This window comes from Ambystoma mexicanum, chromosome 9 (genome assembly GCF_040938575.1).
Source record: "Ambystoma mexicanum isolate Mex_15411 chromosome 9, UKY_AmexF1_1, whole genome shotgun sequence".
NCBI classification, from domain to species: domain Eukaryota; kingdom Metazoa; phylum Chordata; class Amphibia; order Caudata; family Ambystomatidae; genus Ambystoma; species Ambystoma mexicanum.
In genome coordinates this window covers 538,142,015-538,169,362 of record NC_090931.1, presented here as the reverse complement: position 1 = coordinate 538,169,362, position 27,348 = coordinate 538,142,015, and the positions used below count along the sequence as shown (strand labels likewise).

General features: G+C 44.3%; 1 protein-coding gene and 1 long non-coding RNA gene across 3 annotated transcripts in view; one reads left to right on the top strand and one right to left on the bottom strand.

The window, feature by feature from the left end:
* LOC138488250 (uncharacterized) overlaps positions 1 to 4,453 on the bottom strand; it is a 28,957-nt gene extending 24,504 nt beyond the window's left edge. Inside the window, exon 1 of the long non-coding RNA XR_011274624.1 lies at positions 3,663 to 4,453. This is a non-coding gene — a long non-coding RNA (uncharacterized lncRNA). The remainder of the gene's footprint in view (positions 1 to 3,662) is intronic.
* A 137-nt stretch (positions 4,454 to 4,590) lies between these two features.
* Positions 4,591 to 27,348, top strand: part of INTS2 (integrator complex subunit 2) — a 1,100,863-nt gene continuing 1,078,105 nt past the window's right edge. For both annotated transcript variants that reach the window (XM_069615090.1, XM_069615089.1), the window contains exon 1: positions 4,591 to 4,690. The gene's annotated coding sequence lies outside the window, so the exon portion shown is untranslated. The remainder of the gene's footprint in view (positions 4,691 to 27,348) is intronic.

The window sequence follows — 27,348 nt, the reverse complement described above, 5'->3', positions numbered from 1 at the left end:
ACTTTTATAGAGACATAACCTACTGAAAGATTTTGAACAAGTGTTATTTAGTGCATGCATTATCGAGAATATGCTATGTTAGCTTAGATAGATAGTGACCACCCTGCTTCACAGCGACCAGACCTTCACCCATTCGCAGCACAGATATCTGACGTCCATCCTTGAATGGAGACACACTTGATTCATTTAAAAAAATCGAAACAACCGTTGTTAAAATATATGTGGTGTTTTATTTTGTATCTTATTCTCATGACACAAAAATACAAGACTTTAAAGATTATACAGGTCAGGTTGCAGCACAGCGAGAGAAAATCCCCTGTACTGACCGCTGTCACTCGGTAACGTTTCTCTTATGGCACGAACGGCACAGGCGGGTATCACTCTTCGACCGCGGTGTCCAAGCCTCCCGTGGAGCCACCGTGCAAAGGAACGATAGGCCACCAGCCTGTACCACCTGTGAAAAGGAATGAAACAAACTGTTTTTAAATGACCATGATAAGTTTAATAAACGTTTGTTGTCAATGACAATTCTTGTAACTAATGGCATTCTGCACGGACAAATGCTATCTAGACAATGCACACTATTGAACGACTTTCATGCGTTACTATGATATGAATATATCATTTTGCATATAGTAGAAGACCATGAAATAGGAGTGGCATGACAAGCAGAGTATACTTACTCGTTACTCGGATTACGAGGACGAACAGTTGCGCGAAGTTCGTGCATAAGCACCATCATTATTCTCAACACGGCCCGTGTGAGGCAGGCTGCCCTGAAGTCTGGCATCTCAGTGATGCATTGCGGTCGTGGCTCGCCTTCCGAAATGTAGGCCAGGCATCCCGAGTTTTCTCGGCAGCAGCAGTTCTCCTCCTCGGTTGGCATTAGCTTGCACCGATTGCATGTACTCCAGGTGGAGACGCCGTCTATGCGACTAGGCCCAGGCTCTTAATCTGTTGATTCGTCCTGCCAACTGCCGTCCGAATTCCCATCATTTTCGCGTGCTTCCCTTTCCAGTAGTTCCTCCTCGGTATACTCGGGCTCGTACATGTAGAGCATTATTGTAGCCATTGTGTGGTAAACAAAGTAAAATAATTTACTGAGATGGTACAGGTGTTCACACGGGCTACAAGCGGCGAAGGTAGCTGACCAGAGCACAGAAACGAGTCACAAAATACTCTAAGTAACACAGAGAGAGGAATGGAATCGAAAATCTGCTGCTGTGTGTTGTGAAACGGTCTGTTTATACTTATTGAGGAAAGAGGCGTCCTGCCATTTCCATGGCGACACGTCATTAGCTGAAGCGCAGCGAATGTTGACACAAGACGTGCTTTGGCGTTGGGAAATGGGCGGTACGAGTCTCCTGATGACAGGCTCAGGGGCGGGGGAATTGATTTAGTGCCGCAGAAGCAGGTCAGCCAGGGCGATGAGGAAAGTGATAGGATTATCACAAAATGGCGGCTCCCTGGTGCCTGTTTTCGCATGCGTTTAATGGACGAAAACTCGGGTAGGGTCCATAGGAAAGTTTTCTAAAATCGAGCCACCTAGGCTTAAAAAAACATGGCCAACCCGTAGGGACAATAAAAATTGTTACTGGACCATGCCCTTAAGAGGCTGGAAAACATCACCACTTTCAAATACTTGGGGATAATACTGAACAACAGTAGAGCTGAAACACCAATGCAAGACCATCTACGAGCAAAAATGAGAACTTTAATAGTCCAAACAAAAATCAAGAACAGAAAGTTTGGACGTTTCTCATTAATGCCAATCCTGAAATTCGTTAGATCAAAGGTGAACCCAAGTATAGTTTTTGGAGCTGAAGCGATGCCATCACTTCCAGACTCCATATGGATTAAGCTTGAGGGACTCTTTTGGCGCCAAGTGCTGTCATTGCCACAGTCGGCTCCTATGGTGTTGATTCGACGTGAACTGAGTTTGTCCTCCCTGAAAGCGTCGAAAGAAGCGCTCTGATGCTAAACAGGAAGATCATTCAACTTGTTGCGAAATCAATTCTGGAGATAATCAACAGAGCAATGTTGAACGATGAAAACCAAATGCCCACAAAATTGAGATCAAAGAACAGGAGCTTATCGAGAAAAAAAAAAAAAAAAAAAAAGAACAAATCGTAAGTTCCGAAGAGGACCTCCTCGCCAATCCAGGGAAAGTCAATAAAAAGATCCTAGAAATGGATTGGATATGATATAGACTCTGAATGCAGCCTGACAAAGGATCTGCCATATAATCCAAAAAAATTAAACAAGATTATACCATACCGCGTGAAAATCCCAGACAAAGCTCTAAGAGCAAGTTTCATGAGAATTCACCTGAACTTAATCAGCACAAACGAGATTTTAGCGGTCAGGCGACAGGTGGACTCAAACAAATGCCACTTCTGCACCCAAGATAATCAAATCGAGACAAGAAGGCATCTCCTATCCTGTACATACCTCTCAAAAGAAAGATCTACATGGCTAAGCCAGGTGCTTAATAACGTATATGTTTATGATGAACAGGAATGATGGGCCCGCTTAATAAGCAGTGAAAAGACGAACTGGGTCATCGCAGTGGTGGGTTTCTTCAAAATGATTGGCCTGGTCGCATAAGTGACAAAAAAGATCTGACCGATAAAGAAATATTCACTTGTTCGTCTAAGCTGATGAGAGAGTAAAGACGCGACTACATAGCTAATGAACTTCATAACTAAGCTAATGCACTGGAGAACTTATTGCTTCTTTTTGTAAAAAAAAAAAATTGTTCACACAATTAAATCATGGTTTCCCCACAGACTATCTGCTCTTTCACCATTAGCTAGAGTAATTGCTCTTAACGATTCTTTCACAGCCTGCTTAAAATACTGCTCTGCATGAGATCACAGTGTAGACTAACATTGCCGTTGGTAGTTTAGGTGCACAGATGGCTGGTACGGTTTGCTCCCGTGTACATGTGCGGGTCGGACTGCGCCATAAAATTGTCTCGGGCACCAATGAAAAAGTGGCCCATAGTTGTAAATGGCAATTCATTGCTTTTCTAACCCTGTTTGAATAGTACCCATGGGGGGTGAAGAGGTTTTTTTTATTATTATAAAATGGGATGCAAATTGTGCATTTTAAAGAATATTTACTCAGCAACACTGGTCAAAACTATTATTAACATAGTGAAGTAACATCACCCGTGCCATAGAAGTGGAATTGCTATATAGTTTGGAAAAGCAGCAGCATGAAAGAAATTGCGACGTTTAAAACTATTATTTTGGACATTTCCTTTGATCGGAGGTCAACTGCCAGCTCCGCCCCCAAACCATCCCCTTCACCCCCCCCCCTAAATTGTTCTCATTTCCACCACTGGATAAGGTGGTAGATGGCGGCAGCTGAATCTGCCATGAAATTCCCTCGGCGTGTGCGGCCGCACGGCCATAAAGCACTTCTGTTTGGGGCTGGGTGGAGCCAAGGATGGGGATACCAGCCAAGAAGACACACAAAGATCCGCTGTTGGTGCAACTAAAATCGAAATAGGAAAAACAAACCCATCTGTGTTTTGTTCTCCCCCGTTCCCCTCCCTTCCTGCTGCTAAACACCTGTGTATGAGTTCGATGTAAATAAAAAATATCAAATATACCAGGCGCTTTGCCGAAATGAATAAGCGGCTTATAAATAAATACCTGCCCATGCACGGCATGGAGCGCTCCTTCCTCCGCGATCCTCTTCCTAAGCACGTAGACGACGTCCCACGTGAAAACTTCACGACGACATAACAGATACACGGCGTTATGCCTTAAAGGCATTTCAGAAACTATCGGCAAACTTTAAAACAAACACAATGCTTGCGGGTCTCATAGGGACTTTAACTGTGTGATTGATAATGAAAGCAATACAAGGCCTCCGTTTAGCTTTCTCTTGCACACATTGCAAAGGGGTAAATGCACAATCCCCTCCCCGGGGAATTCCAAATGGTACCCCATGCAGGAGAAATAAAGAACTGAACTGTTATGCTGGTAATTCGTACCCATATGCGCCTGTCTGCATAAGACACATATCCCCATCTGCTGCACATACCAAATGCTGCAACCCCCTCCCTCCTCCTCCAGCGGGGAGGATAACTAGCCGTTCCCTGTACTGTTCACTGGTACTGTGGAAGTCCCATTGGGATAGGAGGAACGCACTGTGCCCAGCCCCACGCCATAAAACACATCTCCCACGGGCAAATCGCACATCTGCACGAGAAAAGCCCAAAACCAACTGAATCCACCTGTACTTTAAGTAAATCTCACCCCCCAAAATACACAGAAATACCCCCTCCCCAATATTGCCTCACCCCTTTGATGCACATTACATATCCTCAAAAAACACTGAAATAACGAAAAAAACTAAAACTGAATCCGCCTGTACTTTCACTAAACGCAGAGTTCTTTGCAACGGAAGAATCGCTCCGCAACGCCGCCCTCCCTTCCCTCTCGTGCAAAACAGATGACGAATTGAACGCTTAAATCCACGTGATGAAGCGGACGTTGACTTGAAATCCACGTGATGAAGAGCAGCCCACATAATGAAGCGGACGTTGAAACCCACGTGATGCAGAGCAGTCCACGTGATGAAGTGAAGGCGAGCGTTGCTAGGGTCCGTTTCTCGAATGGGAACTAGAAAACTACCCTTTAGGAAACGCGTATGCGCAGTTTCCAGGCAGCATCAGGTGAGTGCATGCGATCCAGCTCTTGTAGTTAATTTTATATGCTTTTCTTTTAGCATCCATCAACTTGGACGTTCTCACCCCTTTGTTGTTATATTGTTAAGAGGAGTCCTTTTGCAACCTCTAGGAATGCACGTTGAAGCTGTAATTCCTTGTATTGTACTTATCACTTGTTGAAATTAAATATTGTAAGTACGTGATTTTCTAAACATCTGGTTTTGAAATTACACGGGACAGCCTGTTGTAATTATAGACACAGTAGTTGCTCGAAGCTCATTTACGGTAGGGTTCAGGCTCTGCAATGCTCGTAGACGAAGTAACTGCTGTGCAGCTACTACACAGACCGTGCTCTGGTGTAAGTTACTATATGTATTTGTTTTTAGTACAAAAGACCTTTACAAATAATAAAAAGAAAATCCATTGTTAGATTATGACAACAATATAAAATTTCGATTTAAGATAATCCAGGCACATAGATCACCTTGAAAAAGCGTCGTTTTTCTTTCCATCTAGATAACTCTTTCAATTTCACTCACTATAACATTTGCCAATCTAGTTGTTTTAATAATAGAAGCACTTGTTGCTCACCACATACATGTTAACCAGACCCATTCTCTAGCCAAGATCGTATTTGCATGGACGAATTATTAATGATTTTACACCGATCATTTTCAAATTAAGGACAATAAATAAAGAGATGTTTTAAAGATTCCTTTGCTAAATTGCAGAATCTGAGTATTTCCGTATTATTATCAGATGTACTCTTATGCCAATGTTTCATTCTGACCCTTGTGTGAAATAGGTCAAATCGGAATAACATGAAAGTTCTATGTACTTTAGCGCAAGGACACAGTGTTAGATAAGACTTGTTTATGTAGGAATTTCGAATATTCAGAAAATGAAGAATAACTTTGCATTTTTGAACAATTCTCAGCCCAATCACATTCAAACAGTTTTTTCTTAATTTTCACTTGAAACAACTCTAGATCATCAACAGAAATATTAATTTTCTCAAGTAACAAAAACATTTTTGCTTTATACCAAGCCATTGATGGTGGATTATTGCTAATTAGCATCTTGTTCAACCCGATATACAAAGAGTTTTTTGGTGAAACCATAATTTTGGAAAAGTTTGAAAGTAAACATCAGTTATATCTGGCTGATAAAGAGATGAGGCCTAGTTCGTGTCTAACAATAGCATTCGGCATTGAAGCTGGTAAGCCCAAAGTATATTTCCACATAGCACCTTGTAAATTATCCAAAAGGGGTCCCAAATCATACAGAAATAATTTCACACCATATAACATAATTGCCTCAACTTTTTTTAGATTTCAAAAAGTGGATTTAACGAAAATGTGTAGATTTTGTGTAATAAAGTTTTCATTTGGCACTTTAAAGGAAGGACCTTCACCATCAGGAGTTCTTTCATTCTTTTGAATGTCATTTGATTTGTTAAAATGAGTCCTAAATAAGGTAAGTTAATAGAAATAGCAATGGGAGATCTTCCAAGCAAAGTGTCGAACTTTTTTCTTGTTAGAAAATATGATTATGTTGGATTTTTGAGGATTTACGGTTAAATTGTTAATATTGCAGAAAGATTTCTAAGTTCATTTGGAGACCTGATTGCGTACGATCAAGCAGCAGAATATCATCTGTGTACGCTAACCATGATAACAAAAAGGCTCCAATACGCACTGCAAAAGATTTATCCGTATTCCATATTTCCTCAATGTCGGCCAGATAGAGGTTAAAGAGGATGGCTGCAAGATTGCATCCTTGTTTAACCCCCGTCCAACTTGGAATGGCTTCAGTGAGTGACCCTTCCCGGTTGATTCTAACCTTAAAGTTCGTTTTATAGTGTAGCATTTCTATTGAAGTAATTGGGTATTGTGGAAAATGAGCTTTACACAGTTTTTCCCAGAGCTTACTTCTTATCACACAATCAAAGGCTGCTTTTAAGTCAAGGGAAGCAACAAGGATGGGGCTATTGGCAGGACAATTAGCATGCACAATGATGTGTCCAAGAATGCAAGCGTTAAGAGGGGTGGGTTCCCATGCCTCTACGAAATCCTACTTGAGCTTGATGTAGACAGTTATTTTTTCGGCAGAAAATTTCACATTTTTGTAAAATAAGGGAAGCAAATTTTTTTGCTGCAACGTCAATAATGGCCACAGGTCTGTAATTATTAGGATCTGAAATGGACCCTTTTTTGTGGAGTGGAATTATGATTGACGTAAGCCAAGAGTTTGGAATAATTTTTGCTCAAAAAATGTCTTGGAAGATGGTCTTAAAAATAGTTGTCCAAAAGAGCGGATCATCTTTAATCGGACAAGGTGGAAGACCATCAGGACCTGCACATTTGGATCCATTCAATTTTAGTATTGCATCTGACCCCAACGGCAGTGATTCGGAATTAGATGACATTCGGGTGGGAGTTGTAAAGATCTAAATTCATCAGGAAGAGCAAACTTTGCAAGAAAGAAAGAGGTCCAAGTTGAGCCATCAATTCCTGAGTCAAATTCACGTGTTTCTTCTTTATCGATCTTAAGATTCTCCAGATGTCTTTTGGTTTACGCTTGCATAAAAGATCAATCATTAATTGGTTTTACTTTAAATTGTTTAGTACACAAATCTGTCTTAGTGCACCTTTGTAAGTAGATATAATTTTCTTTTTACTTAGTATATACTCAGAATTGATGAGACTCAACCTTGACTTCCTTGCCTCACGGAGATCAGCGTTTTTCTTCCTCTTGAGTAAGTTTATCTCAGCACTACATTGTGCTCCCTGAATTTTACTTATGTTATGAGAACCCTTCATCTCAGAAATTTTCAACAGATGAGATGCAATCATTTTAAAGTTCCATTTTAGAATTATAGCATTCTCAAGATGGTCATTCCCATAACCTTTTCAGAGATCGCGATTTACTAAAGCAGTACATTTCCTACGGGTAACTGTAGACCAGTTGATTGACTTACATGGTCTGTCACACCGAATTAGCGTTAAGTGGGATTGAGGAGGGCAAAGTTTAAAGTATTGTGATACCGATAATGTTATCATTACATGATCTCCCAAGTGGTTTCAACAGTGGTAACCATGGTAACATATATATATATATATATATATCTGTGCCGGATAATGCTTGCAGACGCAGTACCTGCTGTGCAGCTACTACACAGACCGTGCTCTGGTGTAAATGACTACTTATATAATACCTGCACAGGCTGATGCTCGCAGAGGCAGTAACTGTTGTGCAGCTGCTACACAGACCCTGCTCTGGTGTAAGTGACTAATATGTATAGTGCCGGCTAATGCTTGCAGAGACAGTAACTGCTGTACAGCTACTACACACACCCTGCTCTGGTGTAAGTGTCTGTCACAAAGTGTGTAGGGGTGGTGATGGAGTTCTTTCTGTGAATTGTTTGCCGATTCTGTGGCGTAGTATTTATTTATTTAATTTTTTTTGCTTTGAGGACTGTTGCTTTGTGCAGTTTGAGTTGTCTTTGGTATTTTATTTAGACTTGTCTGCTGTATTGTTCTCTCCATTTTGTTTCCATTTTGCAGTTGTTTTTTTGGGACGTTTTTTCAGTTCTTCTGTGAACCGTTTTGCTGCCAGTTTTTTTGGTGTTGCTTTGAATGTTTTAGCTGGTGCTAATTGGTTAATGGCCTTGGTGATCCAATTGTTGAGTGTGTCTTCTGTTGTATCTATGTTTGTATCTGTGGGAACTCTTTCAGCTAGGTTGTTGTGGTTGGTTGATAGCATGGCGGCCTCGTCCGCTAGTTTTGTTGCAAATTGGTCGTTGAGTTCTATCTTGATTTGGAGGGATTCATAGTCTTCATCGTTGGTTGTGATGATTCGAGATGCTCAGGCGTGTTTTTTGTGTATAATTACGATTCCACCTCCTCTTCGGTTTCTCTGTTGGCGTGTATTCATTTATAATTGTCGTGTATTGCTTCATTCGCGATGGCTTTATAGTTATCTGATAGCCTGGTTTCAGTAAGGAAGCGTCTGTTTCTCCTTCGCTTAGGAGGTCATTGATTTCTGTTGAGTGTTTTGCCATGGATCTAATGTTGAGGAGGCTGCAGTGTAGTTTGCTGGATTTACCTTTTGTGTTGTTGTTAGTATTGTTTGTTCTGACCGTTGTGGTGTTGGTTGGGTTTCCGTTCCAGGTGGGTTTTCCCCGGTTGAGTCTTTTGGGTGGGGTGGTTCTTTGTTGGTCAGTCTCTTTGTCGAGTAGACCGATGAGGTTTATGGCGGGGTTGGTTCGTTTCCGGGTGGTAAGTAGGGTAGCTACCCCTCTGTTGTTCCAGCCTTGGTGATATAGGGGGTGTAGAGTGAGTGTGATGGTTTCCAATTTGCTGTTCTGGTTGGGGTATTGTCCATGGTGAAAACCGGGTTGTGATGGTTTATTAGTTGTCATCCGTTTGTGTCCTGGTTGGGTCTGTATTCATGAAGCTTGTTGGCTGTCGGTTCGTTGTTGCTGTGCTATTTTTGTTTACCACGTTGTCGTATGTGAACAGGTAGCTAGCATTGTAGTCTGTCTTTGCTCTGTTATTTGTATTTCTCTATGGGCCATCTCAGATGTTTGTCGAGTTTTTTGGGGTTGTGGGATCATGCTTGTCCATGCCTTCCCGAGTGGTTTGGGATTTCTTATTATTTCTGTTGTCTTTTCTGACTTCTTTGTCTTTCTTGTGGCGATGCGTGGGTTGTATTCCTTAGTGGGTGTCCTCTTTCGATTGGTGTTTTTCATGGTCTTTTGGGTTTAGTCTTTGCTGTTTGTGGTTTCTTGTTGCTTGTATTTGGTAGGTTGTGGATAGTTGAGACCTCGGTTGATGGGACTTTGTGGTTCTGTTTGTTTATTGCTTCTTTCTTTTTTGGATCCTTTTCTTTTGTTTTTTTATTTTTATCCTGGAGGTACTTTTTGTTATGGTTGTTGATTATCCATGTTTGCTTTGCGCAAAATCCAATAATGGGTGAAGGAGTGCATGTGAATACTGCCATATATTGGTGCAGTGATGTTGGGGAGAATTATCATTTCTGTGCTAATTCCCTTCAACCTTAGAGACTCCCAGCTCTTTTGCTGGATTGTAGGACTTTTTAATTTTAACCCTGGATTGAGTGAGACCCTTTTCCCACTGCCTCATGTGTTTTGACCTTTGTATTATGTGCTTTCACTGTTTTTGGAGTCTGACAAACTCCATATGCATCTACTTTTTGTATGGTGATACACAGCACCTTCAGTGCAGTGTCACTGAGAAATCCTTTAAATTTCTCATAAGGTTGAAAATACCTTTTCTTGTGTAAGCTACTGTTCCCAAGAATAGTAAAGTGTAATTGACTTTACTTACCTTTTCTCTTTGTGGGTCCAGCACACACCATCTTAAGTGGAGTGCTGGGGGGTTACCTAGTAGCTCCTTATCCTACATTCTCATGTAACATTTGTATGTTGCCCTCCCTAATTTTAAATGGCTAGTGGCAGTGGTTTAATTTTTCCTACCATTGTGCTTTTCTACAGCAGGCTGAACCCCCAGCTGCAGTATAGTACCCAGGGGTGACCATTTTATAAAATGGCCCCTGTCTTCCTTTTTTGCAATTTTCTGTTTGTGAGGTCTTTCTTGGGTTTTACTCTGTGCGTCAAACAGATTGGAGCCCTTTGTTTGTCTTGCCTTTGGCGCACTTCAGCCCTAAGGCCCTCCTCTGTTTCCATGTGTCTGGAAGGACAGGATGTGAGGGAGGGTCCCGAAACTCCCCTGTTCTTTGTCTCTAGGAATGCCTGAATGCAACCAGTCCTGGCTGGCTGGCTGGCTGTCCTTTCAGGACAGCGACCCTGATGTGTCATTGACAGCCTAGGCTGTGCATGAAGGGGAGAAACCTGCTTAAAAATCGAGGGTTTTGGGACTAGAGGCAGAGTCGACCACTGGGAGAAACACCCGACGAAGAAACCGTGAACGAAGCTTGCTGCATCCTCCTGGACCTTTGAGTTGCCTGGTGAAGCCCTGCTGCTGTGCTGAAACTCCCTTTTCAGACAGAGAAGCTTTGGAATGGACGACTTCTCCCTTTGGGTTAGTGGGACCAACTAACCCAGAGACGAACTCCACTGGACCATCTTCCCTGTCTGGCTGTACTTCTTCATTGCTGCAAGAACCAAGTGCCATGGGTCGAGCAATCCGTAGTCGAGTGAAATGTCTGAAATCCGGCTAGAAGCTCCAGGAGTCCCCGAAGGACCCTCCAGAAGCAGGACGACCCAGAGCTAGAGTCCCCTCACCAGACCCAATGAGTGAAGGAAGCCCAACCGGTACCAGAGATCAGCAACAGTGCTGTTTACTAAGCGCTGAAACCGAAAAGAGCCCGTAGCTGCCAATGACCTCCGAAGTACCACTGCAGGAGCCCTACAGATGTCCTCCCTCTTGTCCCCACAACTAAGGCTCAGGAACACAGGGTCTGTAACGCTGTAGCAGGACTGAAGCCAGCTGGACCACTCTTCTTCAAACCAGAGGTACTGTTTAGACTTAGGGTATTTACTTCATTGTCTTGTAGCCTTGCTTTTCTCAGTTGGGAATTGCAGTGGCTTACTTTTAGAGTTGATTCCAAATCTGTTTTCATAGCTTGTGACCCTACAAGTGATTTTCTAACAAACTCTCTAACTTTGTTCAAGCCTTTTGATTCTAAGAAGTACCTCCGCTCCAAAGACTGTTTCAAATTGACTTTGGCTGTCCTGGCTCCCTGCAGACTCTTCTAGCCCACTGACTTTGATATGGTTTGTCCCTCATAGGTAGTAACTTGTTTTAGACTGTTGCTGCTGCGAAAGGCTTGTCTAGATTTCATTGGAAGATATAGTTGTCCTCACATATACTGAGAACCTGTTTAACCTTTTTCCTTCCTATAACCTTTCCTTTATGCAACCTAGTGTGATACATAAATGCCATTACTGTCCTTGTGATTGAAGTCACCCCAGGGTGTAGCAATTGTGCATGAAGCATATCCAAAGATTATCCACTAACTTGCTCTGATTCTGAAAAGTAATTTTAAAGTATATTTACATTGTTACATGAATTGCACGCTTATTTAAAAATTGATGTTAATTAAATAAACTATTTATAACTGAAACCTTGAGTGTAAGTGTTACTTGGCTACTTGTATTTACATATTTCATTTGTACAGCTCTACAGCTCAGTTATCCCTCTTGAGAGAGGCCTGACTGCTCAGTCACACTGCCAACCTGTGTAGTTCAGACCTATACCAAAAGGTGGGCTTACCTAATACCAAGCAGATAAGTGTTTTGTAGTCTCACACAGTGGGATTACACCAATTTGTACCTAACAAGTCAGCATGGAAATGTATTGATTGTGAGGGTGCTGGGTTCCTGCTTTTGACTGGGATCGCAAAGGATTCTCACCCAGTGGGTTCATGCTATGTTTAGGCCTCTTTCTTCCACTTTGGCCCAACCGTCTCAGGCTTTATCCATGCCACATTGGGGCTTGTGAGGGTGATGGGTGCCTGCTTTTGACTGGGATGGCAAAGGATTCTCACGCGTGCATTCTATGTTTAGGCCTCTGGCTTCCACTTTGGCCCAACATAGTCTCAAGCTTTATCCTTGCCATGGTGGGGGATCATTCAGCATAAGTGCAACTAAGCAAAAGCAGAATTACAATCTGTATTGGTCTGCATATCATCCTACAAACTTACTGTTCTGAAGTAATCAGTAAGTCATCCCCAAATCATCAAGAACAAACCTGTTTCATGGCAATGCTCTTGAAGTAATCGGCAGGTCATCCCAGAATCGTCCCCAAATCATCAGGGACAAACGTGCAATCTCTTGAAGTGATCAGTAGGTCATCCTAAAAGCATCAGGAACAAAGAGTTTTCTAAAATGGGGATGATGTTAGCATATTCATTAAGTCATCCTAAGCTCATCCCCAAATCATCACCCACCATTCTGAGATATTTGCTGATGACTTTAACAGCGTGATGACGTCTGATGATGTGGGAATGACTTCTAGTGTAGTTTGATGATCATCAAGATGACCCCAGGATGGTATCTAAAGTCATCCTTTTAGACCAGGGTTAGGACAAAGTTTGGAGAAAGAGGAAGGGAGCTGTGATGTGCTGTTGGCAGTTTCAGTTTGGTTAACACTGTTCGCTGGGCTTATCAGTGTGGTATCCGGTCGGTATCGGTCGTGCGCTGTTGTGTAAGGCTATCTGCGGTATGATTGCTGTTGTAGTGTAGTGAAGTGTGTGTGTGGTTTTTAGAGGAATGGTTGTGTTTAGTTAGAGTTTGAGAGGTGTATGAAGAGGGGTGAGGTTTTAGTAGGGTTGGTTATTAGCATTGTTGTCTGAAGAGAGGCACACTCGTTTTGTGGGTTCTCTCACGGTGTGACTCAAGGTAATATTCACAATCCTCTCTGGATGCTATGCAGACTAAAATTCATAGTTCTATTTTAATGCGGCATAGGCACAAAAAAAACACAGTCCTCTCTAGGTGTGACTCGGGTACAATTCCAAATCCTTACTAGTTTCGAATCTGGTTAGTAATAATCTGCTGTGCTGTGTTCTGAGGATAGGTAGAGTGGCAGGGCTTTTGGAGTAGAGTGATTGCTCTACTCCCCACCCAAGCCACACCTACCTTGGTGATTGCTCCTGGTTGACACCTGCCCACTGGTCTCCCATTCAGACACTGTCTGGAACTGCTGCTTAGGAGCCACCCTTAGCTGCAGGGGCTGGCCAGGTAGGGTCTGGCATAAGGAGAGGTGAGCCAATCGGGGCCTGGGGTAGGGTGAGGGAGGTGGGACTGGGGATCAGGAAGTGAGATAGGATGTAGGGGGAGCGCAGCGGTCGCGCTGGGTCCTGCTAACTGACTGGTGGCGGCTTTAGAGGCTGTGGCGCAACCAAAATAGCAACGCTTACCTGTGGCCTTACATGTGTAAAATGGAGCCACTTTGAACTATCTCCAGAGCCTCCTTTGGTCCCCAGTTCACCCGATGGATTCAGGGCAGGGCACCCTATGGATACAGGAGACAATCCTGTTCACACTGGACAACATCTGTCCATACATGCCTATTTTTAGTTCTCGCATCAAGTGAACCTTATGTTTGCAAAGAAAACTTGTATTTCATTTAGACATTGTATCCCATTGTAGAAGTTATGTTATTGTGACTTATACTGTGCACCACTGCCATGATGCTAAGCTGGGGAGTATCCAGCATTGCAAGGGTTGGACTGGAAGTGAGCCACGAAAAAAGTCCTGCTACGTTTCCCCTCAAATGCACCATGGAAAAATAATGCTAAACTGACATGGAATCGTTCCTGCACCCCCATATGATGCAGGTCTGCGCTCGGGCTGCGACTAGAATGTTACTTTCTTAAGTCCCTGGGTGCATTAACTAGTCCGACATCATCAGAAAGAAGTCAGATCATTTCTTTCTGAAGTCGGACTAGTGAATGCCTGCTGGACTGGAGCTGAAGGCAGAGCACCCACACTGTCTGGTCAGACCTGCCTACGTTTTGTAGAAGAAAAACCAGAGCAATGATGTTATTGACTCCCATCCCTTTTTCACCTAGAGTATGCCCACCCTACCACCCATATATTTTTTTTTTTTTACAAAAAAAACCCAAACCCGATATCAATACGTATAGGATTTGCCCTGAATACTTTCTCTCCGACCACACCTCCATGTGATTGGCCACAAGCTCTTTTTGTAGCCAGTAACGCATCAGAAGCGCCCTGCAATGAGCGCAGTTCCATACAGTATCATTTGCACCCCACCAATCAACGTTTTTGGTAACCGTGGCAGATGGCATTTTAACACATACCAACAACAAAAATAAAACTGCAGGACCATTACAGATGCAGGAAACACATCTATTAGAGCCTGTCCAGGCTCTGTGGCACAATGCATGCAAACCTCCTAATTTGCATATGGATTGCACCAACAGAAGTGACTTCACAGAAAATTACTTTGCAAGGAGCATCACCAGTCTTTGATACTTGGCAGCACCATGGAAGTGACTTTAGAATAAGTTGCCATAAGGAAGCCAAGTGGCAAAAAACTTTGTGGTGCAAAATATATAAATTCCACTATTATTATATATGGAGCACCTCTATAGTCATTAGGCTTTTAAAAAAAAATAATAGCATGCTATGAAGTGAATAACTTACAGAGCTGCCGATGAGACACAATGTGATTAAATGATTTGCCCAGGATGACACACTTAGTTTAAATGGTAAAACCGGGATGTGGGCAATTTAAGCAACTGAACATATCTTCCCAGGTCTACGTGTTAACAATATTGATTAAGGTTTTGCTTTGCATTTCATGTGCTTAAATAATACTTTATGTATAGCAATACTTGCACAGCAAACCATATTACATAATGTAAGACAGACACAAGTGATCACAGTTCAAGGTTGTTTATTGAACTTCAATTGGTTTTGAAAAACGGCTATCTAATCCTAAATCTAAAGATGGGAGCAAGCTACGACCATCAAATAATAACGCAGTCCAAGTCGAGTCTGTCAAAATAAAAGGGCCTATCCTAATAAACCTATTGCCAATCCTTACTTCTGAAAACAAATAGTGTGGCAAACAATGTTATGCAAAAGAAAAGTATTCAAGATATGATTATGTCAGGGTACTCAAGCCGTTGGCTTCCCTTCCCCGCGTTTTCAAACAGAACAAGGCAGCACACTTGGGCTGAGCACACTCTCTGGCTTCTCTAGCACGAGGATGCAGTTCCAAACTGCCACACCAGGGCCTTCTGTGTCAAAGCTTCTTGGCCATTCAAAGTCTCTTATTTTAGAGGGCCTGATGCAACATGACAAAACATTGTTCCTTTCTTCTCAGGATTTCCACTTATACAACTTCTCGGGTGATTTTCTGTTCACCCCGGGTCCCCCTCCTCCGGGCTCAGTCCCACTTTAACACACAACTTTCAATTGGTCTCCCTCTGCCGGGCTCAGACCAAATTCATGTACTTTTCCAAACTTTCTCTACTTCATCAAAATCGAAGACTTTCGACTGCGTGCAGGATTTCGCTTGACCCGTCACAGGACCACTTTGATTCACATTTATTCATTCTCTTTCAATTGATCTCCCTCCGCTGGGCTCGGACCAATTTTATCTACTTTTATCACTTCTCAGCTGGATACATTAGAGACCTTCGATTGAGTACCCACGTGGTGCCGGACCACTCTGTCAAAGGTATTGTAGCTTGCTTTAAAGTTCAATCACTCAGCAGTTCAACTTCACTTGCGCCTCTTATCACACACGTTTGAATAATGTTCGTTCCAGCGCTCGCCATACAATGTTGCTACTAGTAACCTTGGCTTCAACACACACAGGTCTTGTATCAGTCTCCCCAACTCACCGGCTGTGTTGATTTCACTGACACTGCTTTGCTCTTAGAGCCAAGATAGGAACCACAGCGGCTGGTGATTCGCCCCACCTTGATTATTGACGCAGGAGGGCACCGGGAATCTCCGACACACACTGCAGGATTCTTTAGCCTGGTTTTATGCTTTCTGTTCTTGAGATCTTACGCTTTCTGTTCTCGAGATCTCTGAAAAAAAGTAACGATTCCTTGTGGAAAAGGTCAAGGGAATTTCCCTCCATCGATTTTGCCGTCTTTTCTCTCTGTCAACGAACTGCTGTTTCCTTGTGTGCTTTGCCTGGCTCAGAGTGCGCTCTCGTGCTCCTCTTTTCATCCATGTGGGGAAGTGTAATGGAAGTCAGGTGTGTGTGTGATGGTCAGTAATTGCCTGGCATCGCCTGACCATTGTATTGGGACATGTCCGGTATACGGCTCGGGTGTTCGTCTGTTTTCTCTCATAGTGGGCTGTCCGTGAGAAAGTGTTCATGTTGTAAAAGTGGGGGGCTAGAGTTCCTAAATATCTTAAGGTGCTACAAGGAAGGCAATACCACGTCTCACCATCCAGTGTCCCACTCCCATTCCTCTAAGACCCCTCACCAAGGAGATCCTCCCAAACTGGATCCAAGAGCTATGGCCGTGTACTGGCCACCTGTGTGACAGATCCCTGGGGACTAGTGGGTGATGCACCTTCTGGTTTCTCACAATAATAAACTAGAGTTTCAAAATAAACTAACGTTACACTATGAACAGCATCATAGAAATATGTGAGCAATAAGAGTATGGCTTTAGTTTTATTGTACCCATCCTGTATGCAAAATTACAACAGCATCATGCAGATTAATGGGAGCTTAACAAATCTACCCTGGGTAGCAGTAGTCATTATTTCATAAAGGATGCAGCAGTATGCATCGTTTTCACTTCTGATCACCCCCATTCACATTTCTTAAGGGACAAAAGTCCTGGCTAATGGTATCCCCTCCCTCCCTTCCTCCATCCCTCCCATCAGTGCCTAATGGCTCTCAGTGTAATACTCTGTCGCCACACAGCAAAGTGTCCAGCCCCTGCGAGAGCTGCTCTGCTGCCCAGAGCTCGAACAATGAGGGTGCCGAATGGGAGGTGTCCTGTTGCCAGGACAATGAAGGTGAGCAGGAACTCTTGTCTGCACCCTCGTTGCCCTGCCAGTGTCCAGAACTGGCTCAGAAAAGAGCCACTGGAGGGCAAGGTGCCCCCCCACCCTTCCGCTTGGTACACCACTGAGGCTAAGTATACATAACATGCAAAGTTGAAGTTTCAGTGCTGAATTTGTAAGTGTGAGTCTTTCATCTCTCGGTTTTGGTTCAGTTACATTTGGCTTTATCACAAACCAGCAAACAAACATTGGCAAAGCTAATAGGTCTGCCCTGTTAATAAAAATAATAAATACGTGTGAGTAAGTAGGTGAACGGCTGAACAAGATAGTTTTTTTTGGATGCATGAAGGGGCGAACATGGTCCTGTGGGTGGGTGTATGTCGTTATGTAGGTAAATAAGTGGATGAATATGGGTGTACGTAAGAGTGGGTGAATACCATTTTCTCCTCAGTTCCCAAGTGGACCAGTCTGGCAGCACACAGCTTGGAGTGTGCACTGGGATCACACAGCATTTATTCTATGGGAGCAGGTATCCTGTTGCCCTCCGTGAGAAGGCAATCGGGTCCAGTCTTATCTTAGAATTCTGAGACTTGTAGTTTTCTGAAATTTCAAATTGTATCTTATTGTAATTGGTATATGTATAGCGCCACTTACCATTAGTATGTTCTCATCACTCTGTACGTTGAACGCCCTTGGGGGACCAAAGTCCTAGGTATAGGAAATTCATCGGGAGTTTGGAATGCGTGCCTGGATTTTAGTCAATACAAAGGTAGGTATGGGTGGCAATGTCCCTGCTAGCCACCCATGTCGAGTGGGCATGTGTATGGGTGCTGAGAGGTAGTTTGGAGAGTATGCGAGAGAAGGAGAATCGTGTGTGCAGCTAGACCACTTTTTTTTTTTTTTAAATATGTTTATTTTTTAACAAGGCAGGAAAATAATACATTCACTTAATGTCTACATTTAGAATGCGTTATTATACAAGAGTGTTTCTCCCTTTCCCCCCACCCTCCTTGTGTTTGTCCCATTTTCAGGTCCCCTCTCCTCGCTCCTGCTCCTGTGGGGCGGTCCAGCTCTCTAGCACCCTCCTAGCCAGCTAGGGTTTGTATGTTAATGCTGCGAAGTCTTGATCAAACTCAAGGACAGGGTTACAAATGTTCTGGAAGCGGTGGAGGAGACCCGCTCTGGCTGCTGTCACATTCTCTGCGAATACCACATCCCACAGCTTGCCCCACCAGAGGGGCATGAGTGGGCCCTCTACACATTTCCATGTGCGGGCCACCACTATTCTGGGTCTACCGTATGGTTCATGTAGTGGAGTCTTAGAGGGGGGGTAGTACCAGCGCAGTAAAATTTTGTAGGCGCATTCTCTATTTGTGACACAGGCGGATGCCTATTGGGTGCGGGTCCAGATGTCCACCCAGGATTGGTCCTCTATGGGGTGTCTTAGGTCTGCCTCCCATTGTGCCATGGACCGAGATTTGGAGGTGAGAAAGTCTTTTTGGAGGAGCTTGTATAGCACAGAGATCTTGCCTCGGGTTGGTAGGTCCTTGAGAGTTAGTTCTATAGGGGTGGGGGGCTGGTCGCTGCTTGGTGTGTTGTGTGGGTTGGTGCACCAATGGCGCAGCTGGAGGTATGTAAACCTGTCCTTTTCTTGAAGGTGGAAGGTTTCTTTACATCGTTCGTAAGAAAGTGGTTGTCCTCCTTCGAAAAGTTGCCCCACAGTCTCCAATCCTCCCACAATCCAGTTTTTGAAGTTTTGGGGAGCTGCTCCGGGTGAAAAGGCTGGGTTCAGAAAGACCGGGGATGAGGGGTTGAGTCCCCTTGGGATCTTCTTTTGCTTCAGCGTTTTGTCCCATATAGCGACAGTATGCTTGGTGGTTAATAATAGGTCCTGCCATTGCCATCTCGTCGCTGGTGGGATGTAGGGGAGGAAGCGTAGGGGAAGAGCCAAGCGCGATTGTTCCATGTCCACCCATTTGCGGCGATTAGTGATTGTTTGCCATGCTTGGATGCACGCTAGTTGGGCTGCCATCTGGTATTTCTGTGGGTCTGGGACCGACTTGTAGGTTCTGAAGTGCTGGGGTCGGGATCATTACGGGAAGGGCGGAGCATGCGTACAAGAATCTTGGGAGTAGGTTCATTTTACATGCTGTGATCCGGCCCATCAGGGAAATCTCTTGGGACGCACAGCGCTTCTGGTCAGTTTCCAGTTCTTGGAAGAGCGTAGGGAAGTTCATGCGGTAGACGTCTGTTGGTTTACCTGGGATCTGGACCCCCAAGTAGCTGATAGCCTTCGTCTTCCATTGCATTGGGCACATTGGGATCAGGTCTTCTCGCTCTCTTGATGAGATCCCTAATCCCAGCGTTGCCGACTTGTTAAAGTTAATGATGAATCCTGTGACCCTTCCATAGCTGTTTAGTTCTGCCAAGGCATGTGCCAAGGAGCTGCAGGGTCTGTGATGGTTAGGAGGACGTCGTCCGCGTAGAGGGCCAGTTTGTTTGTTTGTTTATTTGTTATTGCGCTGCCAAACCCGAAGGTAGCTGGGCGCGAACATTACACGTATACTCATAGCTTAGTTACAAATAAATAGCAAAAACAAGTTGGTAGTACAATTTTGTGGATAGTGGTCACATAAATGCATAGCGATAATGAAACGAGCAACAGGAGGTAACAAGTACCGTGCAGACAAAGTATTCATTGATAAGCAGGTAGTAGAGGTATGGGTGGGAGGAGGAAGGTGGTTAAGGAGTGGTAGTGGATTCATTGGTCCAGATCCATGTTAGAGTTTTTCGCCTGAAACTGGAGTAGGGTTGGTCAGATCTCAGATCAAGGGGGGAGTGTGTTCCAGGTTTGTGCAGCTACGACTGGGAAGCTGGCACCGCCAGCTGTAGCCTGTTTGAATCTGGGCACTTCGAGAGTGTTAATGTTAGCCGATCTTGTGGGACGGGCGGAGATTCTTCTGGTGATTCTTTCAGTCAGATAGGGTGGAGCTATGTTATTAAGGCATTTAGATGTGAGGGAGCGTGTTTTCAGGAGAATCCTGTCACTAATCTTAAGCCAGCGGACGTCTCTTCTGAAACTGGAAATGTGCATTCTGTTAGGGAAATTTAGAGCTGCTCTAAGAGCATTATTTTGGGGCTTTTATAGTTTGACAGTGATATATTTATTGGAGCCTGCATAGAGGGCATTGCAATAATCCAATTTGGATAATATAAGTGCATTGGCCAGGGTGATGCAGCTTGTTTCGGAGAGAAACGGTCTACATGCTCGGATCAGTTTACAAGTGTAAGCTGTGGAGGATGCTAAGGGGTAAACTTGCTTTTTGAGGGAGAGTGACGCGTCAAGGTAGAAACCTAGTGTTTTGACTACGGCATCACTTTGATGATATTGTTGTTAATATTGAAGGAAGCATAGTTGGGGTCGAGTTTTTTTGTAGCTGTGTCTGAACCTAGGATCAGGAGCTCCGTTTTGTCGTCATTCAGGCAGAGGCCATGGGAGGCCATCCATGCCTGAATGAGGAGGTATATCTTATTTACCAAGGCCGTGTCTTCAAGGAAGTTGCCCGAGAGGGGAATGAGGATCTGAGTGTCGTCTGCATAGTTAGTGTAGGTGACACCCAGTCTGTCCAACTTGTCGAATAATGGCTTGGTAAAAATGTTAAACACGGTGGGAGACACGTGGTGCGAGGGGCCCACTTGGAGACCCTTAATTAGGTGGTTCAGCCTAATTCGTTGGGCGAAGGCCTCCATGATCAATGCGAATAAAAGCGGGGACAGCGGGCACCCCTGTCTAGTTCCGCAGGTCAGTGTAATGGGGGCTGAGAGATTGCCATTGATTCTGAGAAGGGTTTTGGGCGCTTTGTAGTTGGCTCATGGTGCGGAATTCGGGCCCAGATCCAAATGTCTCCAGGGTAAGCTTCATAAACGTCCAATCCACCTTGTCAAACTCCTTAGTTGCGTCTAGTGCCATGAGTACAATCCCTTGTGCGTCTCGGGAAGCCAGGTCCACCAGGTTCAGGGCTCTGCGGATGTTGTCGGCCGTAGATCGGTTCTTCAGAAAACCACTTTGGTCAGGTTGGATTATGTCTGGGAGGATGTGAGCTAAGCGAGTTGCCAGAATCTTAGAGTAGATATTGGCATCAATGTTGAGAAGAGCGATGGGTCTGTATGAGGCTGGGCATCTCGGGTCCCCCCCAGGTTTGGGGAGAAGGATTGTGATTGACTTTTTCATGGAGGGGGTTATGACGCCAGTTTCTCTAAAGGAGTTAAATAGTTATGCCAGTGGGGCAAGTAGCTGGTGCTTGAAAACCCTGTAGAACCTGGTTGTGTAGCCATCTGGGCCTGGCGCCCGGGAGTTAAGGGATTTTATGGCTTCATCTACCTCTTCACTGGAGATTGGAGCGTCCAGGAGGTCTCGGGTTGAATCCAGGATTCGGGGGAGTGCTGCTTTTCGTAGGTATTCCCTTTGTTCGCTCACGTCTCGTGGCGGGGCGGTCATTACCTGTCTCAGATGCTCCGCTGCCAGACGTTGCTTCTCTTGCTCTGCGTATTGGGTTCTACCTTGCGTATCCCGAAGTCCAATGATCATGTTGTTTTGTTTTAGTTTGGCTACCCATAATTTGTTTGCTTTATTGTTTTTGGCATAATAGAATTGCTTGGCCTTTGCCAATTGGTGTGCTGTGTGTTCGGCGTAGTGGGCTTCTATCTTTTTCTGTGCTACGCAAATGGCTCGTTGGGTTCTCGGGGACCATCCTTTTTCTTTGAGTTTGCTCTGCTTTCAGGAGGTCGTCTTCGAGGGCTAGGCGGGTTTGACGCCTGGCTTTGTGGAAGGCTACTCCTTGATCTATTGGTTCCTCACGTACGACCGCTTTCATGGCATCCCAGGTGTTGGCGGGCGAGGTGTCTGCTATAGGGCTTTCCTGGAAAAAGTTATTGATCGTGGTTGCAATTGAGTCCCTAAGCAGCGTTTAGTTGAGGATTGGATCATAAAGCGTCCATCTACGTTGGGCAGGGCGGGGGGTGTTCCTGAATCCGGATTTCCAAAGTCACCGGGCCATGGTCCGACAGAATCCGTGGGCCTATGGTAACGTCATTGGTGAACGAGAGGATCTGGGGGGAGACCAGAAGGAGATCAATTCTAGAGAATGTTCTATGGACATGGGAGTAGAATGAAAAGTATTTTTCTGAGGGAAAAGTATTTTTCTCCTCCGTGCGTCTACCACCTCCAGCGTTCTGAATAGCTGTAGGAGTGATGGGGATGATGTGAAGTCTCCGGGAGATGGAGGGTGGGATTTATCTTTTGTGGTGTTCGGAACTCAGTTGAAGTCGCCGCCAATGATAACCTGACCCTCTAGGAAGGAGGGGAGGGTGGCACATAGGGCATCGCAAAAGGCGGCTTGGGCTGAGTTTGGAGCATATATTGACACAACGGAGTATAGCTCCCCGAGTAGCAGGCATTTCACAGCAACAAATCGGCCCTCCGGGCAGAGTTTCGTGTCCAGTATCTGGGGGTCCAACCCCTTTCTGAAGAGAATGGCAGTGCCCCCTTTCTTGGAGTTTCCAGAAGCTCTGAATTGTTTCGGGAAGAAGTGGGAGCGTAAGCGCCCAAAATCGGCTGGCAATAAGTGCATTTCCTGCAGTATGGCCACCGCAGCATTTTCGTCCTGGAGTTTTTGCAATATTGACTTGCGTTTGGCTGGGGAGTTTAGTCCTTAACATTAAGCGAGACGAATTTCAGGGTGGAGTGATCTGGGGTGAGAAGCGAGGGTATCGCTGTGTCCGTGGGGGGAGCGGGAGACGTAGGTGCGTCAGCCGGCATCTCGTGGGTACTGTGGATGCGTATTTCCCTGCCATTGAAGTTTTTGCTCCGGCCTCCCACGGAGTGGTGGAGATTTAACTGGGGGGGGGGCAGGTTTGTAGGTTCGGCACCCCCCTTGGCCAACATGGGCAGGTAGCTGTTCATAGCCAACATGGCTAAAATTGTAGGTATTGCCTTCCAAGGACTTGGATGGATTGTTCCTCGGAAGCGGGCATAGGCTGTGGGGTAGGGCCCGTTGCCTCGATCGTCAGGACATTCTCTCGCTCATCATGGACAACGGGGTTCCCTCGGATGAGGCTATTTCTTCCTTCTGAACCTCGGGACTCTGGACCAGGAGTTTGGTTTAGCATTGGGCAACTTTGGGAGGTCCGAGTCGGTAGTATTCTCAGGATTCATGGGTGATCGAGCTTCGGGGGGGGTCGGATTCATGATCTTCTAGGCGTCTTGCAGATGGCTGATCCTTCTCTGGCTGCCCTTGTAGGAGAATTGCAGGGCCGTGGGGAAGAGCCATCAATCTAGACCACATTTTTATCAGGGGGATAGCTGCATTCTTATGGCATTGGTGTTGTGCAATGTGTTTTAGAGTATTGTGTGATTGCAGATGCGTGTGGGTCGGTGGCCGTGCCTTCGGCTAGTTTCCATAAGCATGGACTGTCATACGTACCTGTGTGTCCTGGCTGGTTTCTTGGTTGCGTAGATGCAGCTGAATTCTGAAGGCAGTGAATTCAAAGCATGCCTAAATTCTACTCATTAGCTATATAAAATGCACCTAATATAATACATTGGTTACACTCAAAAATTCGCCTCGATTCAATGCTTTGGCTACCTTCTAAAATTCACCTAGATTTAATACATTGGCTGCACTCTAGAATAGAATGCACAGCTAACTTTAAAAGCAGTGGCTAACTCGTGTCTTGCTTAATTAAAAACAAAAGCTATATTCTAATGCATAGCTAAATTTAAAAACATTGCAGAGGGCACCTGGATTCAACAAGATGCTAATTCCAAAGCTCAGCAAGTTTTAAAGCAGTGCCACATATGACAATATAATCGGAACACAGTTATTGGCAACCCCCGGCTTGCAACGCTTGCTCTTTTCTACAAGCTCCTCTAGCACTTTTGACAACTCAAGCGAAAGCAATAGTGAGGCTGAAGATGGGTGCAGTGAGGTGCTTGTGTCTGGGTCTCTTCCTCCAGTTAACCCTTTGGGTAAGCGGGCCATACGATTTGAATCAAAATTGAAATCCATCATGGCATCTGTTGAGTCATTGCAAACACTGTGTGCTGGTATGGCAAAGGAACAGTCTGAGATCAAGACAATTTTGGCTAAAGTGGTCGACGTTAGTCTTACACCTCATAGTACAATGTGTGATTCCCTGTGTCTAATTATAAGAATGTCATGTCGTATGCTCCAACAAAATCCAATCTCCCAGAAACACATCAAACAAACTTAAACACGTCAGAGCCTGCAGACCATGAAAATCCTAGTAGCCTCCCCATATCATCGGGACCTCTGGGTTCTCCCTATGATGCTGTATGCAGACCCGCCTTTACTGTCACTAACACTCTTGCTGACGGTACGATTCATCGGGTTGATCTACGTGGCCCACTTGAAAGATGGTTGCAAGTCGGACAAAAAAACAAGCAACCTACTAATAGCTCTCCCCTTATCTCACACCCAGCGACATTCTATACAGGCCTCTAGTTTTGAACCATTAACTGAGCAAGTTCTTGTCCCGACTTATCAGCAAGAATCTGAATCTGCCCTCGACATGATTCAAACCCAGTGTAGGCCTTCCATATCGGCTGTTCATATTGGCTTTCATAGAGAAACATCTCATTTGGGTCCTGACCAACATTGTGGAAAAGCATAGATACTGGGGAAGGGGATACATAGGAAGAATGTTTACCTTTATCGACCAGCCCCTTCTTGAATAGAACTCAACTAATGTCTATAATCCAAAACATTCCTCCGCTCAGAAACATCTACAGACATGATATCTTAAGACTTGTTCTGCCCCAGGAACATAGTGCTACTAATTGGGTTCTTGTCGAATTTGTTTCACCTGCTATTACGGCTCTGTTGTGCTCATATCAATCAGAGCTTAAGAAGATGGGTTTTTTGTTGACTGTTTGTTGGAAGAACACAAATCTTGCCTTGCATTTTAACCCCAACACTTGTTAGAAACGCTACATCATCTATTGTCCCACCGACATTTGACATGTTTGGCCTTGGCCCCCAAATAATTATTTCGAGTACTGTGCAAAGGTCCCAAAATCATGGGTACAGGATCCACCCATACATCTTGTCTCGCAGCCTGTATGAATCCCTGAAGTACAAACACAAATCAGCTGGGTCTCTTGGAATACGCAGGGTTTTAACTCATTTTTGAAAATCCTGTTAGGTCAGTGTACCTTGTATATGTATAATTGGTTATTTAAAAGGCGCTTCATACAGAAGAGGTCCCAGGATTCAAACCTGTGTTGCTTTGTGTCGTCTTGCTTCCAAGATGAGAACGTTGCCACTGAGCTATACTACCCGTGCCCCAATGTTCCTCCATGTTGCGTTGCTGTGCTATGACATTTTTCTGCTGCAGGAGACCTGGCTGATGGAGGATTTTCTATTTGACTGATAAAGTATCATCTGCTCTACAACCAAGCAGAATGGTAGAGGATGCCCTTCTGATGGCTTAGCCATAGGTTCTAGGACACATATTTCAATGACACTCTGGTCGATTGGTACTCCTTCTCCTTATGTTCTATCAGTAATTTTATGGGATAAGTCTTTTTTTATTACCCCTGTTTTGGTTGTTAATATATATAATCCCCCGAAGGTGATATGTAGTAACTTCATATGTAGGAAGATAACTGAGATATTAACCTACTGGTACAACCAGATTTCCTTTGTGCCAGGTGATAAGTGCTGGGGATTTTAATAACATCTTTTTAGGGAACAAAGCATCGTCCACTTTTTATATGGACACTCCTGTGGGCTCGGTAGACTGCTTCATGGGCCCTTCTTTGAGAACTAACTGTTGGAGACATTGGGCCTCATTATAAATGTGGTTGGGATTCAATATGTAAACATTTTAGTTATTTCTTTCCAAAGACCATGCATGGTTTCAACTTAGACTCTTTCTTTGTGGTGATATTAGCATAGCTTTCTCAGAATTATACTATCAATTAAAATTGCGCAGAACGAAGGATGCACAATATAGAATGGTATGCCACCCCTTTGATGTTGCCATACAACAGAGAAAGAAAGCCTACTTAAGCGCTTAAGCGAACATTAGGAAATGTATTGATCTGTCTGAATCCATACGCTCAGCTACTTTGATCTCCTTAACTACCAAATATAAAAACTGGGTGCGTCAACATCGCCATTCACTGCATAGTGCCAAGTGGATACATATGTTTGAATTACTAGACACAAATGATAATCGAACATTTTGGTCCTTCTTTAGATCTTACCTGGCAGGTGCTTCCACTCATGAGCTGAATCCTATCTCTGAGGTAGCTTGGTCCTCTTATATAACTTCTTTGTATTATAATTCTGTAATAATGTATACCCCGACATCCATCGGTGTAAACATGCCAAGAAGATTGGAGGGCTTTGATGCTGACGATATAGAGATGGTAATAAGGAGACAAAAAAGCTCAAGGGCCCCTGGTCCTGATGCTATACCTACCATAGTATACAAAGCCAATTTCGGCTCTTTGGGCAAAAGTATTGGCAGCTTGGTTTGATAGGATATTTACCTCAGGCCTGATTCCGGATAGTTGGAGGGATTCCGTACTAGTCCCTATTCATAAACAAGGCAGGGCAGGGCATCTCTCAATCTATAGATTATTGACCATGCAGGATACTAATGGTAAAATCTTTGCGTCACTTCTTCTTAAAAAAGCATAATAAATGGGCCAAAAAATTGCATGCCTAATAAAAATTCAATGGGCTTCCGCAGTGGACACAGTAGTATTCATAACAACTGTGCACTGCATTATCTGGTCACTGATATTATTTTACAGAAACGCAAGCTGCATCTACGCTTGATCGACTATTCTAAGGCATTTGACTCAGTTTGTTGGCAGAATCTCTGGAATAAATTGGCAAACTGGGGCATTGAGCCTGATTTACTAGATTATTATAATGCTCTCTATAGTGATACAACAGTGTCTTTAGGTCAGGCACAAGAGGGAACACTATCAAACTCAATTAAAACTAATGTGTGATTAAAGCAAGGGTGCATGCTCGAGCCCCTGCTTTATAACCTAAATGTTTTGGACCTAGACCTCTATTTGGATGGGGTGCTAATCTTTCCGCCACAAATTGGAACAGAGTCTGTCCCC